This window comes from Phyllostomus hastatus, unplaced genomic scaffold (assembly GCF_019186645.2).
Source record: "Phyllostomus hastatus isolate PE091 unplaced genomic scaffold, TTU_PhHast_1.1 phas_contig_137, whole genome shotgun sequence".
Classification (NCBI taxonomy): Eukaryota; Metazoa; Chordata; class Mammalia; order Chiroptera; family Phyllostomidae; genus Phyllostomus; species Phyllostomus hastatus.
Window position 1 is genome coordinate 9,086,617 of NW_025333583.1, and position 20,790 is coordinate 9,107,406.

Genomic DNA, 20,790 nt, shown 5'->3' on the forward strand with positions numbered 1-20,790 from the left:
ACTGTGAAAGAGCTGGGGCTGTCCAGCCTGGGAAGTGAGAGATTGTGAGTGGTAGTATGTGCGCGTGTGTGTGTGTATGTGAAAAAGAGAGAGAAGGGGGGGAGAGAGAGAGAGAGAGAGAGAGAGAGAGAGAGAGAGAGGTGTTTGAATATAGCTTTGCAGGGATTTGCTCTCTGAAGCAGAACCGGGAGCTACAGGAAGCAGGCTTCCCCTCAGGGTGGGGGCTGCTGGGCGAGGCGGGACCCCCAGGGCCTGGGGCGTGCGAGCAGGGCTGGCTGAGCCTCTGTCAGGTCCAAGTGGAGCCCTGCACGGAACGAGATGTCGACTTGGCAAGGCCCTGTGGTCCCTGGTGACCCGTGTGGCTACTTCCTGTGGAAGAGGAGTGGCAGTCAGCTGGTGTCTCTGCACTTCAGTTTTCTCATCTATGAAATGGGATTAATAATGGATTGTTAGGAGGATTAAAGTGAGTTAATACCCACAAAGCGCTAAGAACAGTGCCTGGCACGTGGAAAGCTTTCAATATAATTGGAGTGTTTACTAAACAGGGCCAAAGAGATACATAGGAAGGAGAGCTGAGTCGGGACTCTGGGGTGGGGGTGGGGGTGGTGAGGGCTTCTCTGAAGGAGGAGGATATGGGGGGGAGTGTGGAGGGCTGCTCTGTGCCAGACTCTGCACTCCGGGCTCAGCTTGGTAAGTCACTTCCCGGAGGTCACACAGCCCTTGAGTGGGGGCCCAGGCTTCAGCCATGGTAGGCGATTCCAAAGCCTGGACTCTCCCCCCTCCCCTCCTGGGCTTTGGTAGGATGGAGCCGGGTTTCTGTGATTCTCACACCCTGGGACAGATAGCACCTCCTTTCAAGGTGGAGCAAAGCGATGATTATTCCTCTCTGTGGTGGGGGGACCTAAGTCCTTAGGGGGGAAGCCTCCAGCTCTCTCGCACCCTGAGAGTGCTATACAAACTTTTAAAAATGCGAGGAGAGGTTGAGGGCGGACATTTTTGGCAGCCCATTGCACAGAGCACCCAGCAAGGAGCAACAGCCACAGGGGAACCTGGGTGGAATGAGGCGAGAGGTTGAGAAGAGGAGCGATGCGGTGAGGAGCAGAGTGAGAGGGTTGAGGAAAGGGGAGCAGATACACTAAAAAGAGGAATCAGCAGGAGGCTCTGCAGGTGGAGAGGAGCCCAGGGTTTGGTGGCATCTGGGCCAGTAGGCAGCCCCCTTGGGGCAAGGGTACCTGGTGGGGGCCAGTCCCCACACAGCTACTGGGCAGTGCCGGGACCCGGGGTGGGGGGAGTTGTGGGGTGGGAGGCCCGTTGGCCAGTACACAGTCCAGCCTGGGACAGCATGTGTGAGGCAAAAGTTCAGCTGCTAGCCCAGCGCCTCGCCTCCTCCAGCCTGGCAGCCGGCTTCGCCAAAGGCCAGCTCTCACGCTGGGGCCAGCATGCTCGCCCCCGGTCAGCACCGCAGGCTGGGCCTCATCGGGTCACTGTCCTGTCCTTAACAGCTGCTCAGCTGCTGGCTGTTTCTGCTTCTTGGACCTGCAGAGATGAGTGGGAAATGGTCCCAGGCTTCAAGGAATTCGCAGATGGAGGGGCAGAGAAACAATGGGAGTGTGTGTGGCTGTGGAACTTGCCCGGCTCACTTTCCCAAACAGTTTGTCAAGGATTCGGTGATGCCCGTTGTGTCCTGTTTTTATCCTCCGAAACAGAAGTTGGGCCCAGTTCTCTTACCTTTCCTTGTGCTTTTATCCCAGCAGTGCTTGTGGTCTGCTCTGGCCTCCTCTGGGTGCTCAGAAGAGAGCACATCTCGGGTGACATCTGAGCATCACGGAGTAAAGTGGAACTCTCACCGCCTTTGGTCTGGGTGCTGTGCCTTTATTAATGCAACCCAAAGTGCAGTTGCCTTTTGGGGGCAGCCGTCTCCTCGTGCGGTGGAGCTAAATTTCTGTTTTCACAAACTCTTAGAGCTTTCCCTCCATGAACTATTATTTATTCTGTTGTTTTTTTTTAAAAATGACTTTTGAACCTTAGTTCAGGACTTTACCCCAAGAGAAATGTTCCTTTGCTAATTTTATCTTGTTTATAAAGTCAGTTTGGCACTTGAATTCATTTCAGCATCTTAGCTCTTCTTTCTGCTTTTGTTTTTCCCTCCTTTGGGTACTTGGTAGGGATCCATTCTTTACCTAAGTCACTGATAAGCATGCTGGACAAGCCAGGACAGAGGACAGGGCCCCTTGGCAAGCCAGGAAGTTGACATTGATCTATTAATCAACACCCCCTAGGAATCCACTTGGCTTTCTATCTCGTCTTCAAGCATTTCATCGCGGATCCTGCCAGCACCTTCCTGAAATCCAGATAACCCAGGTCTGGGGGACTCCCTGACCTTCCAGGCCAGGAACCTAATAATGTGGGGCTCAGGGTGGTCGATGTGCCCCTGAGAGGGAGGCTGTGGGCCCTCCGAAAAACCCAGGCCGACGCCGGTGATCTCCACTGGGGCCGGCCTGAGAGGAACCCGGCCTGGGGACCAGGCAGGTGTCAGAGACAAGCAGGGGGCGGGCGGTTTCCCCATACTTTCCTGTCTTCTGCTCGCACGCTAGGGTGCGACTCCGAGAGCAGGGAGCTGGAGGGGAGAAGGCCTGGCACTGCTTCCTCCCTGGGGGAGTGCGTGTGACGACAGACCCGAGGCTGTGTCTGTCTCTGCACTCGGAGAGGTGAGGGAAAGGCACCCGAATGAGATGCAGATAAGGGACACTGGTGGGGAGGAGAGGGTGCCCCCTGCTCCAGCCCCAGTCCCACCCGAGTGTCAGGGATGACGAACAGAAAGGGAAGTGACCGGTGACTTGGCCTGCGCAGCCTCGCCTCAGGAAGGAAGGGAGGGAGAGGGGCTCCGTGGGGCAGCGGGGGAGGGCGTGGCTTCTGGAGTGTGCCATGGGGGAGCCCTGGCAAGGGGGCATCCTGGGGCGTGACTCGGAGAGGAAAGCATCCCTGGGGGGCCAGTCCAAACTCATCTCTGGCTTGTGTGTGTGTGGGGGTGGGGGGTGGGGGGGTGGGGTGGTGGTCAGAAGGGAGACAGGCAACCCAAATGCACAGGCATTGACCAAATGCCTAGGGTGACCCCCCCCTCACCCTAGGGCCTGGTTCCAAGATTTCTGCATGTTGGGTTCAGCGGGATCCTGAGGCCCAGGGCCTCATGCCTTGGGACCGGGCCTGTGGCCCTGCCTTCTCTGTGGGAGAGAGGGCCAAGGACACTAGAGTGGGTGGCTCCCGCAGCTCCCTGGGAGACCACGTTTCCCCATCCTCGGATGATGGGGGGTGTTGGCCAATCCTTTGCCCACAGAGGAGCTTCCACTTAGCTGTGTAAGAGCCTGGGAATCTGTCCCCCTGAGAGTGTAGGTCGCCTGACAAGACGCCCTCCAGGGGAGCCTTGGGGCCTCAGGAATCCCCCACCTGTGTCATGTGGTGACATAGGCTTGACTGGGAAGATGTGGGTTCGAATTCTGTCCCTTTCATCAGCTGCTCTGGAATTTTGGGTAAGTCCCTTCACTGCGCTGAGCCCATCTCTAAGACTGGGGGTAAGAACCATAGCCACTTCCTGGGCTGTGATGGAGGCCGGCATGGAAGGGCACGGGGCGGGGGGTTGGGGGAAGAACCGACACTTAAATGCTGATGAAAGCGAAATGACAGAAGAAGTGAGAGCAGCTCTGGGTCCAGGCTCACGAGCCCGTCCCCCCACCGGCCCCTGCCCCCCGCCGTGGTGGGGCCGAGGGGCAGGGGAAATCTGGGCTCAACACTCTTGGGCTGTCTTTCTCTTGACGCTATCTTTGCCCTTTCTTCTCTCTCTCTGTGCCCCTCTGTCTTCCTTTCTGCTGTGTCCCCTCCTTCCCCAAACGAAGTGCCTGGCTCAGCACCTGGCCCCGGCACACACAATTCATTTCCCCGCTTGTCTCAATGGCCTCTCTGTGGCTCTGCGGCCACCACCACCCCCAGTGCGGCCTCTCTCCTCCTTCGTGGTCCCTGTTGCTGACCTCCCCTTTGTCCCACTCTCTCTCCGCCCGACGTTCCCCCTCTGTTTCTCCGGCCTCTGTCTTCCCTCCACAGGCGTCCATTGACCACTCGCTGGAGGCCTGGCACTGCCCTGCTCCCCGTCTGCGCTCCGTGGCTCCGTGCGTCTCCGTGCCTCCTGGCTGCTCCTCTGCCCCCATAGGCCTCCCGCCCTCCCATCCCCCTTCCACCAGCTCCAACACTGGTGTTATTCAGTTTTATGAGAAACCCCCAGGCCTGCCCCTGAACGGACCAACCACAACTGGAACCAGATGTGCGGTGCTGCACATGGGGATGGAGGGAGGGAGGGAAGGAGGGAGGAGGGAAAGGGGTCTGGGCTGGCTCCGGAGGCGGAGGGGGCTGGGGGATGGGAGATGGGAAACCCTGGGAATTCTGCGTCTTCATTGGTTGAGGAGGAGGGGGAGTGGGGAGGGGAGAGAAAAGGGGCTGAGCGGGCTTCTGCACAAAGCAGTTCTCACTCTGTGTGTGTGCGTGTGTGTGTGTAAATGGTGGTGGGACAGACACTGGGTAAAGCCGGGGGTGGCTGATGGGCTGTGGGACAGCTCGTGGACACGAAGGGGAAGGCTGCTCCTCCTCTTTGAAATCCTCTCGCTCCTTGAGTTCCTGTCCGTGTGGTTGCTAGAGACTTGCTGAACTCATGGTTCTGTGCCCAGGTGCTGGGAGAGGGGGCGAAGTTGGGGTGGGGGGGTGGGGCGTTCCGCCACCAAAGCCTCCTTGAGAGCAGCTGGAGAAGGGTGTCTCTCAGAGTCCCCTGGAGCTGCCGCAGACCTGGGGTGGATGGGATGCACCCGGGACATCACGTGTTTGTCTGATTGTCCCCGTGTCTTACCTAGCGCGGTGAGTTTTTCTGTCTGTGATTACGTAGCTTTGAAGATAAAAGTCAGCCAACAATGATCTTGGCACAGCCTTGTGTGAAATTAAGCACTAAAGGTGCCCCATTATTTAATTGTTAACCAGTCACCCATCCATCCATCCATCCATCCATCCATCCATCCATCCATCCATCTCGTCGTCATTCATGTCCTCGGTCCACTTACTGAGAGTCCATTACGAGTCAAGCTTGTGCTGGGCGCTGGACAAACTAGGAGGAGGGAGGGAATAGGTAAATCTTTGCTCAGTGGGCTATGCAGAAGTGCACCCAACAAGCCTCGGCATCCGTACGTGAACAGGAGCCTTGGGTGTTCCGAGGGGACCGTGTCTACCAAGTGGTGCCACTGGAGGAGGATCTGTGAAGGGTGTGGCTTTTGAGCGGAGCCCTGAACGCTGCTGTGGAGAAGGGGGAACCTCACGATAAGCAGGCTCAGGAGGCAGTGCCATCAGAGAGGGCTCCGAATGTCCTGCTGTAGAGGTGGGATGGGGTAGGCGGTGAGGGGCCAGGGACTGTTTGATGTCAGTCAGGATGATAGTGGGTGTGGGTCAGAAAGAGGAAAAGGGGAGGAGGATTCTTCTGCTGTGCCGTGACCCCTGAAATGAAAGGGGCACCTTTCCTTTTCTTAGTGGTCTCCCCACCCACCTCTAGAGGAGCCTAGATGGCTGACGTGGAGTCCTCACCTCCCTCCCCTGACAACGGCTGGTCCAAGGCCAAGGGCAGACCCGGGTCTGCAGGGGGCACGAGGTTAGGCAGGATGAGGCTACTAGGAGCCCTCTGCCCCAGAGCTGGGGCTGGAGGGGGCTGAATGAGCCCGGGGCTGGGGAGGCAGGTTTCCCCACATGGCCCAACAGTTTTGGAGGCGTGCTCTGCGGGGCTTCTGTCCTCCACCTGCGGCCGTACCCACCTGCTCACAGGCTGAGGCTGCTGTCAGTGTCGGAGGTTCTGAGATGCTGGAGGTCGGGACTCTGGGAGCCAGGCTCCTCCCACCCTGGGAAGGAAGGTCCTCGTGCTCTGGAGGTGGGACGTGGGTAGAATGACACCTCCGTCTCCATCATCCCCACCTCAGGTCCCGAGAAGGTGCCCCTCTCCCTGCCATCCTCAGGGGTTTCTCTGTCACTGACGGGGTTGGGGAGCAACTCTCTGAGGTGCTGCCCACCTCCCCTGTGATGCTCACGGCCCCATGTTTGTCCCTTCTGGGTCTCCCCTGTCACTTTATTTCTTTGGAAAATGGAAGCCTGGGGAATGGTTTAGTTGAATTGATAAAACCGGTGAGTTAGATGTGGAAAAGATGGTGAATACCTTTGGCTCCAATCTCATCGGACAGCAGGGGACACTGAGGCCCACAGATCAGGTCACTGGCCCAGGACCTCCCACGAAGGTGGCCCGGATGGAGAAAGGAAGGCTCTTCCAATCTCTGAAGCACGGGGTGGTGAGCAGCTGGGCGTGGGAGTCAGCCTGTCAGGTCCGAGCTCCTGCTCTGGGCCCTCTGTGTTGTTTCAGACACGTCCCCAAACTGCTCCAGGGTCCCTTTCTTCAGCTAAAACAACAGGGTGATTCCGAACATCAGTGGGAAAATGTTTAAGAGCCCGGCATACAATAGGTGCGCCGCCGCCGCCGGCTCTTCCCTCCCCTGCAACATAATCTTACCTGCTCCTTCACCTCTGTCATTGGTACAGTCCTCCAAACTTTTCAGACCTTATTTCCCCAGTCTTTCAAATTGTGAAATCATTTGTACGTGTAAAAAAACTTCAGGGAACTTATGGTTAACATCCTGGGCTCTGTAAAGAACACTTGGGCATAGGCCCTCTCTCCCATTTCTGTTTATCTCTCCAACCCTCAATCCGCGTCTTATTGTTTTGATGTGTCCATTCAAAGGGAATTGAAGCATGCACTCAATGAACTAGTGTTCAATTCAAATCACTTTTGCATATACAGTTACAAATATCTGTAAAGAAAAAACAGATTCAGAAGTGAGATTCTAGGTCAACAGTCACCAAATGAGTGCTCTGCAAAAGTTGAGAGTGCTCTTCTTCCTCTTCATCATCATCATCATCATCATCACCATCATCATCATCTCAACATACTTCCTCACTCATCGGTGGTTCCAGGCAGCTGTGTTTCTTCCCTGGGTTCTTGTCCCCCTTTCCCCACCTCTGCCCTGCAGGCGCTGTGGCCCCTCCTTGAAGGTCCTCAGGGAGGCTGCTGGGCCCGTGGCGGATGGACAGGGAGTCCACAAGGCTTGGCATGCCCTGCCCCGGGGGCGCCTGTGCCCTGCCCCTGCCAGCCTGGCCAGAGCCCGGTGTGAGTGCCGCAGGGGTTAAAGGAGGCGGCAGCGGGGCGGGCTGCTGGCCGGCTCCGGGAAGAAGGCGGTGCGTGCTTGCCCGCCTGCTGCCGCCGGGGGAGGGAGCTGGGCGAGCAGCGCCCTCGTTCAGTTGCTCCCAGCAGTAGCCCTGGGGCCAGCTCTGCTCCCCGTGCCTGCTCCCCGCCTGGACACAAGGCTCACTCACGCCCTCCTCTCGGCAACCAGCTTCTTGCCAGCTACTGCAGCTGCCCCGTCACTAACCCACCACCCTGTCCTGTGAGCCCAGATACGCACCCCACCCAGGGGTTCCTCGGCCGGAAAGGTGAGTGTGGGGTCTGTGGGTGCTGCTGGGCTGTCCTTACAGATGCTGTCATAGCCACTGACCAGGGCATACATTAGGGGAGGTGGAGGTCAGCCCTCCTGGTCCTGTGTCTGTGCGCCAGGCTAACCCCTCAGGCCAACCTGTCAGTCCCCTCTTCAGACGAGTCTGGGGTTTTAGCAGCGACGACGCCTGGGGTGTGGTTGTCCATTCAGAGAGAGAGAGGGACACGAGTTCAGAGGAGTTTTGTTTGCTGGGGAAGTTGCTAGTGTCAGTGGCTGCAGACCCGGTCCAGCAGAAGTGAGTGGGGAGGACACACCTACCGGAGAAGGGAGGAGGTAGGGGGTATCCAGCCTCCAGCACTCTCCTCCCCACCTGCCTGCTCGCCCGCCCGCCCGCCCCGTGTGGGGCTGCCCTGGGGAAGGGGACCCTGAGAAGAGCAGGCAACTTTTCCTCCTCGTTCTTTCCCTGCCACCGGCTGGAGCTGTTACTGGGCCCTTTTTCCTCTTTGGGGTTCTCCTTGCTCCCCTCCCTCACTTCCCAAGGGCTGGCTGCGTCTGCAAGGGAGGGTCTGGCAGACCCGGGAAGGTTGGAGTTAAAAGCACCCCCCTCCGCCTGGGTCCCTGCTCCCCTGCCGTGGGCACAGCCTGGCATGGGTGCCCCTGGCCGCCCTCCCCCAGTCAGCTCCTCACTCCTTCCTCACCCCTCTGGGCAGGAATGGCTAATCCAGGTGGTTAATGAACAGACACACACAGCTGCCTTTCTCTCCCCTGTCCTTCCTTTCCCCCCACCCCCGACCCTCTGATGCCCTGCCCGCCACCCCTTCCCGAGCTGGAGAAGTCATACAGAGCTAATCCCAGTGTCTGTCCCCCGGCTCCCAGTTCAGGACCAGGGCCAGGACTGCCTGCCCAGATGTTCAGAGGCTGTCTGTCCCCTGTCCTAGAAGAGGAAACGGGGAGGGGAGTGACCTAGGGGTGACCAGGAGAAGCCTGCTGTGCTCCCAGGCTGTGTTCTCTGCAGGGCGTGTGATGGGGTTAGAGGGCAGGATGGGCGCTGGGTCGGGGAAGGCAGGATGGGTGGCGGTGGGATGAGGCTGGGAGGGGGAACTGGAACTAGGGTGCAGAGCTTTTGGAGGGGGGGACAGGGGCATCTTCTGGAAGCCCCAGCACCTGCTCCTTGCGGCAAAGCCAAGAGCGGGGTCAGGAGGGTGTGGAGGGAGCACGCTCTTCCCTTGAGTCTGCCAGGCCCCTTCCTGAAGCTGCCTGGGTGGGGTGGGGACCATTGTGGCTCTGACTTGGCCTTCAGTTGCCCCTATCCCTGCCAGCTGGCGGCCACTTCTGTCTCCCCCACCCTTGCTGTCCCCCGGGACCTCCGAGCTGAGCCACCCTCTGCCCAACCTCTCTGGCCGAAGGGCGTGGAAGGGAGGGCCTGGACCTGGCTCTGGTTGGAAAGCTGGGTGGGAGGGCTCGACATGGGACCAGTGCTGGGATCCCATGTGGGGTTGGCCTCGACTCCGCTGCCCTTGGAGGGTGGGGGCCTGGGCAGGGCTCAGCTAATCTGGCGGATCTGCCAGTGCTGGGGGCCAGGACTTTGATCTGGAAAGGAGAATTCTTGGGTGGCGGAGGAGGCAACTTGGGAACCTCTTGCTTCCAGATCTCTGGCCTTGAACCCTCCTGGCGCTCCTTCCCATCCCTCATCCCATACGTCTCCGTACTTCACGTCCCTCAAAGCCCCGATTCAGAATCTTCCCCGGGGGCTGCGGTGCCCAGAATGATAAAAACAGGATGCGTGTGGCCGGGCGGAGGGGAGCTGGGCTGGTGCGCCGCTGAGTTCAGAGGTAGGGCCACCATTTGGCGAGTAACTTCTCGTCGCTGACAGACGGTGAGCGAAACCTTGGCGTCCGGGGGTTCTCAGTTCCCGGTCTCTCCTGAGGTGGGAACTGGAAGCAGAGGGGCGGACGGGTTTGCGTTTGGGGAAGGAGGCTCGGCTGCATGTCAGACGGAGGGCTTTCTAACAAGCCTGGCGGGTCGGCGAGAGAACGGGTTTCCTTGTAAGGTAGTGAGCTTCCCGTCTTGGGAGGGAGTTCACGCAGGGGCTGGACAACAGCTTGGAAGGATTCCTGAGCTGGGATGTGGTTAGAGGAGATGAACTCGAAGGTCTCTTGGGATGCCGAGGTCCTGGGATTCTTGGAGTTGGGAAGTTCTCTGACACCCGGAATAGGGGAGCAGCGGGGTGGTGGCCTCTGGGCTGGGGGTGCGCACACTGGGGGACCTCGCAGGCCAGGGGCGTCCTCCTCCCCTCCAGCGTTTGGGGAACAGAGAGCCTGCTTTCTGCCCTCACACCCATTGCCCAACCACCCACCAGCTCTGCCCCAGCTGCTTCCTGCGAAGGTTCTGAGCTGCTTCCGATTCTTCTGGTCCCGCTCCATGCCTTGTCCTGCCGGTTAACTGCCCAAGACCTGGAGCAGACCTGCGGGCTGTGCGACACTGTGACATTGTGGGGAGCGGAGGGGTCAGAAGCAACACGGACCTCCACCCACTACTCCCTTCTGAAGTCAGAGCCCACGTCCCCTGCTGAGGGGCTGCCTGGGGGCCGGTGTGCCCCCAGGACGGGGAGGGAGGGCTGCTTTGAGGTTGGGCAGCTTGAGCTCCTGCCCCAGTTGGCTCACCTCCTCCCAGCTCCGGGAGCCTCCCCAGCCTGCCTGGAGATGGTAGGCAGAGGACTGGCGCCAAGATCCGAGATGCAGAAAAACCTAGGGGCAACTCTTACCTAAGCCTCAGTTTCTAAACTTGTAAATAGTGCAGGTTGTCAGGGCAGCTTGAAGTGGTTTGTGTAACTGGCAGCGGGCGGTGGGGGGGGGGCGGCGGGTGGGAGCCAAGGGTGCGTTCTCCAGGGCCTCTCAGGAGGAGTGTGGGAGGTGTGGGTCACTCCCCCCGTCCCCTGGACCGCCTGCCTCTCCAGACCTGTTTTCCAAGGTGAGCAGTTGGACGCGGGGGGCGGGGGGGTGACACCATTAAAGATTTCTGTACACCAGCCCTTTGGAGGCTTGGGTTTCCCATGATGGCAGTGTCAAGGTGGGCTTCGGGGGTGGGCTCAGAACCCACACTGGGCCTTCTGCCCCAGGCTGCCTCTCCCTCCAGCCCTCCTTTTCCCCTCAGTGGGGAGAGGGAAGGAGTAGGGCCTGAGGTCCCCCCAGTCAGCCCCTGCCTCCAACCAGGGCAGCCCCTTGCGTGGTCCTGGCTTGTGTACAGATAAAGCCCTTCCCAGTGTCTAACTGCAGTCCCTTGCCTTGAGCCAGGGAGTAGGGCCTGCTCTTCCCTGTGGTTGGACAGAAACCCAAAGAGAGGTGGCAGCGTGTTTGGGGCCGGACGGGGAAGAGGCCCAGTGTGCCCTGGAGCTCGGGGAAGCCGGGGGTGGCGCCGGGGTGGCCAGCAAAGGCTCTCAGCTGAAGGCAGTTCTGGCTTCTTGGCTTATTTTTGGGACCGTGAGTCCCTTTTACTCCAGGAGGAGAAACTGAGGCCCAGCTGAGGGTTGTGTACTGGAGAGGGCAGGGGAGTCCGCCCTCCCAGGCACGGAACTCGGAGAAAAGCGGATCAGAAATGGGTGTGGCGTCTAGGGGAGGACAGAGTGTTTTGGGGAGAGTAGGGCCCAGACTTCTGTCCCGAGTGCTGTACCTCCAAAGCGCTGGCTCTTAGCTTTCAAGGTTGGCAGGCGTGCACAGGTGCGGGCATCGCTGAGCTGGAACGAGGGTAGTGGCGGCGGCGGGGCGGCCAGGTTCGCGGGCAGTGCCCACCTCCCTCGGGGCCCCCTGCATTATGCACAGTCACACGCAGGTCCAGCTCCTTCTCCTTCCTCCGCTCACATTGCCAGAAGCACTTTCCCATCACAGAAGAGGAGGCCATGGGAGGCGCAGCTGGGTCCCTGGGTTGCCTCTACCAGTTTGGTGACTTTGGCCATCTTCCTACTTCTCTGCACCTTGGTTCCCCTTGGGGAGGGTGTCTGGTCTCCATGGAGTTGGAGCCTGTGAGGGGTGGGGGTGGTGTGCCCGAGCCAGGGCTACTCCGGGCTCTGTAATCCTTGCCTTTTTAGGTCTGGAAGCCTGTAGCTCAGGCTGGGTGTTCTGGGAGGCAGGAGCGGTCTCATTCTGGTCTGGAAGGGCAGGGTCTTGGGAGTCGATGGGGACCGAGGGGTTCCAGGAGCCCTGAATGGGATTGTATCCTTCCTTCACTATGGGGTGGTCCCAGTCCTGCATCCAGGTCCCCCTTCCTAGACCTTCTCTGGTGGAGAATGTGGGACCCCTCGGTTTTCCTGGTCCTTGCAAGCTTCCTGTGTTTAGCTGGATTACCACCTCCTTGAGGGCAGACCCGTGCCCTTTGCCTCCCTGGTGATCCTGGCTGTGCCCGGCAGAATGCCGCTCAGTGGGAACTGACTGACTAAGGAGGGGCAGAGGGGCGGAAGGGTGAGGGTTTTAGACAGGGCCTGGGGAAGGGTGATGGGCACTGGAAGCAGGGCAGTGCTCACGGAGCGATCTGGAGTGAGGCAGAAAGTGGGACTCCAGGGCCGGGCTGCTGGGCTCAGCTCAGGATGACCCGCTGTGTGGCCTTGGCAAGTGACTGAACCTCTCTGAGCTTTTGTTTTCTCAGCTGTGAAGTGGGATAATCACAGCACCTGCTTCATGGTGTGGTTGGGAGGCCCAGTGGCTTAGTTTATTTAAAACACTTTGCACAGTGCTTGGTGCAGAGTAAGTGTGCAGGGAATGTCCGTAATTGTTATTGTCAGGAGTGGTGGTGGTGGTGGTGGTGGTGGCGTCCCGCCAGGGGCCCACTGCTGGGCCACCCTGTCTCTCTCGGCATGGTCGTTCCCATCCATAAGGTAAGAGGACTGTGGGACCAGAGGGTGGAGGAGATGGTTGCATCTTGTTCCCTCAAGGGGTCCTGACATCCAGAGAAGAGACCCCTCTCTTCTCTCTCTCTCTTGCTTGCTCACTCTGTCACAGGGGGAGTCAGGGAGCTAAGGGGAAGCTCCCTGGAAGCCTTGCCTGCCCAGGGAGCTGATGCAAATTTGTGCTCATGGAGGACTCTGAAAGTTGCTGTCACTGTAAACAAGATGCGTTGTTATAACCCAGCCCAAGCTCCCCTTCTCAGATCCCACCCCATCCCTTGAAGAGAGTCGCGGGACAGGACACTCAGTAGGCCTTGGCGAGGGCCTGTTCTGGTCTCAGGGCAGACTACTCTTGACCATGGGTGGCTGTATTCACAGGTGTGACATCTGTATTTTAACATGGCATTCCCCCCCCACCCCGCACCCCCACAGCCAAAACTGCTGTAAGTACCTTCTAGGTCTCTCCAAACCATGGCTCTCGGGCTACATGAGGCCCAGGATGGCTGTGAATGCGGTCCAACACAAAATTGTAAATTTACTTAAAACATTATGAGATGTTTTTGTGATTACATGTTATCACAATGTCATGTAATCACAAAGTCACAATGGTCCAAGACAATTCTTCTTCCAGCGTGGCCCAGAGACGCCAGAATGTTGCACGCCCTGGCTCTAAAGTCTGATCTGCATCTCCTTGCTGTGACTTGAGTTCCGTCACCTTGTCGGTAGGAGGTGGGAGAGAACGATTCCTAGCCCTCCCTGCATGCTAGAAAGCTGTGAGCTCTGAACCCACGATAGGGGCCAGCCCCTGGTCCCCGGCTCTCTCTCAGGTCCTCGGCTCCCTCATTAGCAGGGGTCGGCTGCTTGTGGAGCTGTATTCTCCACCCAGGCCTGGTTCTCACCCAGGGAGGCCTGGCTTGCTCCAGGTCAGGTTGGGTGAGCTCTACCTCGGGACCCCTGGCCCGCCCAGTTGCAGCTGCAAAAGGCATTAAACTTTTTCTTGGAGAAAGAATGGGCTTGGGTTGATGATGATGACAGCTGGGAAGGGTTCCTGAGCTCAGCCCGGCCCTGTGTTGCTTCCTCTCCTCAGCCCCTGCTCACCTCTGCTCCATTTCTAGGCTATTTATTGCTTATCTAGAGGAAGGGGTTCACCTTTGACCCTTGACCTTGACCAGACCTGAGCAATCTACTGGTCTACAACAACCCTTTAATGGGAGCAGTCAGTCTGTGTGGTCAGCATTGGGCTCGATGCTGGGGTAGGGGTGGGCAGAAGGGCCGTGAGGGAAGTGTAAGAAGGATGTCTGTCCTGGGGTCCCTGCAGGCAAGTTGCGGGGGAGTGTAGTGCTCCTGCTGTCCAATCCCTGGACTGGACTCATCTGGATGAGACCCTTTTCTCACTGGGCCTCAGTGTCCTTCCTTACCTGTAAGACAAAGGGCTGGAGAGGCTCTGGGCTTGAAGTCTGTGAGTCCATCCATCTCCCTGCAGGAGCCTCCCCTGGTCACAGGCTTTGAACTTCACCTTGGATTGACCTTGCTTCCCTCCCAGCCCCGCCCCCCACCTCTGGCAGTGGCTGGCAGGAAGTCCTGCTGATTAGGGCCCTAATCACCGGCTGAGACTCTCAGAAACAGCCAAGCTGGTTGAGCAGAGAGAAACCATCAGGAAAGGCACAGGGAGAAGTCCCAAACCTGGGGGGCCCGGGGATTGGGCTGTGATTGGGGTCAGCTCCTTGTACCAGGGGCAGTGACTGCGCACCCACTTTGGATGCTGTGAGGCAGTGGCTGAATCTGGCTGGGCACATAAGGCCCCTGGTAGCTCACTTAAAAGCCTTTTTGGGCATTGATGCTATGCCAGGCAAGGTGCCAGGGGTATGGGGCTGGAAAGGCCAAGGAGATGTGGTCTAGCGGGGGAGAGAGGGGGCTAGACAGAGAGCTTCTGCAGAGTGCAGGGGGGTGTCCGGTGGAAAGCAGTGTGTATGAACTGGTGGAGGGGAGAAAGCTTCAGAGAGGAGGTGCCCTGTGAGGTGGGTTTTGAAGGTTGAGGAGGAGTTCTGCAGGAAGGAAGAGGGAGGATGACCTCTTCAGGCCCCGGGGAAGGCACACACATGAGTTTGGGTGAAACAGTGGCTGCAGCCCTGTTTCACAGTCAGACGGGCGTGGGCTTCCCCGGTTTCCCAAGCTTGCCATCCGTGCGACCTTGGACTGAGCCTTGGTGTCTGATCTGTACAATAGGGTTAATATTCCACCTCACGGGCCGATGAAAGGTATGCAGTGCGACTCTGTGAAGTGTGTGCTCAGTGCCCGGCACAGGAAGTGGTGTGTGCGGAAAGGGTAGCTTTGGAGAGAGCCTGGAGGGGTAGCTTGGGGTCTGGCCATGTGGAATTTCCCGGGCCCAGTTAAAGAGGGGAGCAGTAGAGAGCTTTCATCTAGGAGAAACTTGGTGAACTTGGTACTTAGGGAGATTACTTGGGCAGTTGGGAAGGCTCTACTGCCCTGGAGAGACCTGGGGATAGACCATAAGCCCAGGTCCCTAGAGTCCCATGTTTGAATGCCTCAGCCCCTGGGGAAGGGAAATCCTCTCCGGAGTCGGGAGCCCAAGGAAGCATCGAAATCTGCGCGGGAGATCTCGCAGGCCAGGAGAGAGCCCTCCTCGGCGAGGGCGAGGCTTCCCATGTGACACAGGAGTGGCGGGCTGCTGCAGGTGGGAGCGAGGGTAGTGCGCGGGCAGCTCTATTTCTGCAGAACCGAAAGGCTCCTTCGGGGGTGACCTTCACCCCCTGGCACACTCATCCACTATCTGTTAAATGAATGAATGGGAGTGTCCCGCAGCCAAGGTGCGAGACCCTGCTTGCTCAGAGGCAGTAAGTGGCTAGATCTCTGCATGGGGCTGCCTGTCCAGAGGCAAGGGGAGTGTTGAGTGCCGCAAAATCCAGGTGCCTGGCCTGTTGCAGGTACTCAGTGACTGCGTGGATGAGTGAGTGGGGATTTCAGGAGCTTGAACCTTCTAGATCAAGGTCCTATCAAGAGGCAGTGTGGTGGCATGGGGGTCAAGACCACAGACTCTGCAGCCACATGTGTGGGTTGGAATCCTGACCCCATCTGTCCCAGGCTGTGTGACTGCAGACAGCTTACCTAACCTTCCTGTGCCCAGTGTACTCATTGGTAAATGGTGGGGAACCAGTAGAACCAAGTCCTGCCCAAAAGGCGTGCTATGTGACCCTTGGTTATGATTACTGTTACTGTTCTTACCATTGTTGGTAAGGTAAGGGGGAGCGTGCAGCTGCCCGAGGGGGTGGGGAAGCGCCAGAGGTAGACGATGAGGCCCCTCTGGAGGTGGCTTCTGAGCTGCCTCCTCCAGCACACGGACAGCGGCCTGTGCTCTGGCCAGCTGAGCTGAGCTGACCCGAGCTGAGCGTGGGAGCAGAGGCAGTGGCCAGGCCTGGATTCCAGGCTGGAGCCCTGGGAGAGCGGAGGCCAGCTGGGGGTGGGGAGGTTGGTGGTGAGGAGAGGGGAGCACAGAGGAGGCCAGGACTCTCCCAAGTCCCCAGCTGGGACCCCAGGAATCCCTCTCATCATCTCTTACCAGAGGGCCTGGCCTTTCAGCTCCAGGGCCCCCAGAAGGCCTGTGGTTCATCTCCCGGCCTCCTGGGCAGACCGCTCCCGATGCCCCTTCATTGTTAGAAAGTGATAGCTCTGCACGAACCTCTGTCTGGCTGCAACCGCTTCCCTCCCTTTCCATCTCGCCTTTATATCTCCTGTCTCCAGTGCTGCAGGATTCGTGGCTGTTTTGCAGCAGGAGGGTGCGAGGGTAGACTTCAGGGGCCTGCCCTGATTCAGGGTGGGAGGAAGGGGCCAGGCAGTGCAGTGGAGAGCCTGGTGGCAGGGGGTCAGGCAGCCTGTTTCTAGTCGCCCTTTGGCACTGCGTGACCTTGAACAAATCATTTCCCCTATCTGGGCTTTAGTTTCCTCATTGGTAAGATGAGTTAGGAGAGTCTTCTCTTTCTAACCAGCGCTGAATTTCTGCAAGTCCACTGATATTTCTGAACAGAGAGGTGCCTGCTCTCGGGGCTGGCCATTGGGAGAGCCTTCCAGCGTGGAGGCGGGGGCCCTGGGGGGCCTTTAGCATCTGCCGGGAAGACAGCTGAGATGCTGGGAGGTCCCATCCAGCCCTGAGATTGCACAGTAACTGTTCCTCCACGCTGCCAGCCCACTTCCTGGAACAGGGTTTGGGGTAACAGCTGTTAGGGTTGAGCTGGCCAGAACCTCTGGGTCTCTGTCCCAGTAAGTCTCTGGGTCTCCGTCCCAGTTGAGCTGGCAGGACTGGAGCTGGTGGAGCCGGGGAGGGAAGCAGGCGGATCTGCTGGCTCCCCCGTGGCTACTCTCAGGGAACCGAGTGGGATGAGTGATGTGCTGGGGTGTGGAGTACAGAGGAGAGTGAGTAACAGTTGTGAGTAATGGCTCAGTGTCTCTGCTGGGCAGGTGGCTCCTAGACTGTGCAGAGCTGTCTGGGGCTCCGGAAATGCTCCACCGGAGGCCCAGCCACTGAGTCACAGCAGCCTAAGTTCCCCTGTCCTTGCCTTCCTTAGGAGCTGGGGGTCCCGGGCCCACGCCGACGCCCTCTGTCCCCACAGGGAGGGCCTCTCTGAACTAGTCCCTCCCACCATCTATGCCTCCACACGCACTAGGTCCCACAGGAGCCGTATGTTGTGTTCCGAGCTCCCGGGTGACTTGGCTTGCCCGTGGGAGTGTAGACTTTACAGCCTGTCCGTCCCGGGTGTGAGCTGCCGCCCAACTGCTCATTGCTGTGTGACCTTGAACAGCTTACTTTTTCTCCCTGAGTTTCAGTGGCCTCATATGGAGCAAGGGAATACTGCCTGTTGCACATATTGTTGAAAGGATGACGTGTGATACCGTGTCTGAAGTACGTAGCACATAGTATTAAAATAATAGGGTTGCCTCACAGCTCTAAACTCTGTGAGTTTCGCCCCCTCCTCACCACCTCCACCCCTAAAGTTCCTGCTGCATGCCTGCCTTCCATAATTTTCAGGATGTTGAGCCACTATCATCAGGTCCGCCCCGTGGTTTGTGTACTTGCCATCCTGTGTCTGCCACCCGCCACCCAGCTCCCATGAATGTGCTTTGCCCTGACCTGCTCTTGCAGAAGGATGCGCAGGGCTCAGGTGGCTTCGGTGAATCCAAAGGGAATTTGTCCCTTGCCCAGCCGCAGTGGATGGACAGGCCCCTGGGGGCACTCTGGGTGTGCTTCCAGACTCAAATCCCCCACCTCTGTTTGTCCATGCTGTGCCCTCCCCCAGGCTGCCCTTGTGGGTCACTTTTGTCACTTCCCCCTAGGGCTTCCTGAAATCCACCGTGCTCCGGGCCACGCAGACTGCCCCGCTGGTGGGTGTGTTGGCAGTGCTGCTGTGTTCCCGTCTGTGCGGCTCTGCCTGGGGTGGGGCCGGGAGCGCCAGGCGGTGACTTTGCATCTGGACCTGGCAGTGGTCCTGCTGGTGTGCGCCGTGGGGCATCTGAGCCATGTGCGTGTGCCCTGCCAGTGTCTCTGGGTCAGTGTGTTTCTATCTGATGTAAGCTTTCTGTCCTGTCCATTTAATATCTGCCTGTGTTTTCAGAGCCAGATAGAGCCAGGTCTTCCGCCACCCCGCCCTCCACCCCGCTTCCCTCCAGACCGGGTTTCAGATGCATGCCTCTCGGAGGTCCTCCTGGGGAACAAGGAAACATTGCACGGGGGGAAGGCGGGGTGGGGGGGTGTTGGGGTGGATATGCGTCAAAAGGAGACACGAACAATGCCTGTGACAGCCAGGCCTCCGCTGGCCCTCGGTGCTGGCTTCACTTCAAGTCTCTGCTGCCTGCTAATTGGGAGAGAGCGGGGGCTTCCTGCGACTGGGCCACAGATGCATTTAAAGGAGCAACACGGGGCTGGGCTGGCGAACCCTGGGGACCTCCCGCTTCCGGGGCTCTTGGTGCAGTCTCCCAGAGCAGATGGGGTTCCAGAACACCGGCCCTTGACTTGCTCTAACTGTGCGGAACGACCACACTCTCTCCTCCTGTCCCTGCCCTCTGGGGCCCAGGAGTTTCCTACGTGAGTGCATTTTCAGGCACTGAAGCTTAGGCCATGTCAGGTGCTCAGAAAAAGGGGTGGGATTTTTTTTTTTGGTGGGAATCTTTTGGTTTCGATTCTACTGTTCCAAGCTCTTACGGTATAGACGGGCCCTTGGAAAATAATGGCCTCTTCTCATTCTGTTACTGTTCCTCGGTCTTTCCTTCTGTAAAGTGGGCATAAGAACAGAGCCCCTTCCCAGGATTGGAGCGAGGAGTAGATGAGCCGGGACGCATGCAGTGCTGAGAGCGGAGACGGGCGCTGAGTGTGTGCCCTGCAGTTGGCCCTGGAAACGAGGGCGGCCAGGCACTGAGAAGGGTGGTGGTGCCATCTGGCCCGGACAGAAGGGAACTAACGTTTACTGAGCGTGCGGTGTGTTCCAGGCATTTGCACTTGCGTCATGTCAGCCAGCTTTATGTAGTCCCCCCACCGCTCTGCCGAGGCGGTCTCTTCAGCCCCCTTGGGCAGGTGGGGAAACTGAGGCTCAGGAGGTTCAATGTGGTCCGAATAGCTGGTCTGCGGCAAAGTGGTATTGGAGCCCACGCCTGCCTCTCAGTCTGGGGCTTTTTCCGTCACGCCTCTCGCCTTTTGGTTGAAAACCCATGGCCTGTCGGTGAGTTTAGAAATCTGGAAACAAGGACCCACAAGCAGAAGGGGTTAGGGTCTTTCTGCTCTGAACCTGCTCCCAGGTGCTGGCTTGGGCTGGATTCAGAGAGGTCTGGGCCCCAGATAGGCCTTGAGGATAAGGGATTTTTTCCTGGGTCAGATGGGGTTGGGTTTGCTTTTCACCCCGCTTCTCTGACCAACCTTAAGTCTTTGAAAAAGGAGGCAGGTGGACTTTGGGAAGAACTCCTGGTGGTCAGGAGCACAGGGCAGGGCAGGGCAGCGTAGGGAGCCTGAAGGACTAACACAAGTCTAAGGTGGTGCTTCAAATCCCAGCTGTCTTTTTATTTTATTTTTTTACATTATAATGTTTCTGAGTGCATCTTAACATTGAAGAGTACCATTCAGGCAACACTTTTTATTCTTCAAAGGCTGTTAGCCAATCAGTGGTGCCCGAGACAAGCAGTGGCATCTTTGAGGTTCAGAAACAGGGCCTTGCACACCTGCAGTGTGCGAGGCACCAGCATGTGCGCGGGGGAGAGGCCTGCAGGCCATTATTGTCCCGGCCAGCGCACAGCCTCCGGTCCACTCTAAGGAGGCAAGGGGACCCTTTGATGTCCCTGGGGGGGTTGAGTGTGGCCCCCAGCCTTGGAATTCGCTGTCTGGGGCCTGGCCCAGCCCCTCCTCTCCTTCACCCACCGCTCCCTCTTCGGCAGCCCCTGAGCCCTTCGCCTTCTTGGGTTTCCCCCTGGTGCTGAGATTTTTTTCCCATGCATCCTTCCTGCCTTTCTGTCATAGCACAGCTTCGGGTCAGCGACTTTTGTCCCTTAAGGTTCTCGTCTAGAGACAGAAATCCTCAGTGGGGAGCGAGGGGGTGGGGTGGGGTGGGGTGGGGTGGGCAGTCTCCCTCTGGGTGTAATTTCTGGAAAAACAGATGGACTTGAATCCCAGCGAGATAACAGCGCTCCTCATACTTCCAGAGCAGCACTTACCGGGCTGCTTTATAGTCCTCTGTTTCCCAGCCTGCCTCCTCCACTGGGCCACAAGTGCCTCGCCCGGGCCGGGCCGTTCTTACCCATTTCCATCTCCCTGGCTGGGAACCGGGCACAAGGGCCCCCCCCGCAAAGGGTTGTTGCGGGAAGGCCCGGTCTCTTTTCCACGCCGGTCACTTCTCCCTGCCCGCTGTTCCACGAGAACCTTGACCACAGACCACACTCCTTCCTTGACCGGATCTTTTCAGGAACTTCCTAGACGCTGTGTTGCCCGTGCTGAAGGCCACGTCCCCCAACCCGCTGCCTCAGAACCAATGTCCCTTCCCCAGGCAGGAAGAAGGGCTGAGGTTTCCCCTGCTCTTTGGATCTCCGAGGAGGCGGCTCATGGAGCCGATGTGTCAGGCCGCCCGTTCTGTGCCCCGGCTTGTGTAACGGAGGCCCTCCCCCTCCTCCGAGTCCTGCAGGCTGGGCCGGGCAGTGCTGCCCGGCTTCTTCTCCATCTTCTGCCCGCCCCCCCCCCTCCCCCCACCGCAGTGGCTCTCTCAGTACCTCTCGCCTCTGCTCCTAGCCCCAGCTGCAGCCTTTCCATGGCTCACTTTGGAGGCAGCTGCCTGTTCCAGGCTGGCCACCTGGCCTGCAGCCCTGCCCCTC

At 58.6% G+C, this 20,790-nt stretch overlaps 1 protein-coding gene across 11 annotated transcripts in view; it reads left to right on the forward strand.

Moving 5' to 3' along the window:
- Positions 1-20,790, forward strand: part of TNS1 (tensin 1) — a 172,482-nt gene that overhangs the window by 35,024 nt on the left and 116,668 nt on the right. Inside the window, exon 1 of one of the 11 annotated variants that reach the window (XM_045852612.1) lies at positions 7,308-7,554. The exons of 8 other annotated variants lie outside the window; for them this stretch is intronic. The gene's annotated coding sequence lies outside the window, so the exon portion shown is untranslated. Of the gene's footprint in view, positions 1-7,307; positions 7,555-9,175; positions 9,433-10,505; positions 10,527-20,790 lie in introns of those variants that run through there. 2 more of the 11 variants (XM_045852621.1, XM_045852638.1) reach the window with 2 other exon arrangements.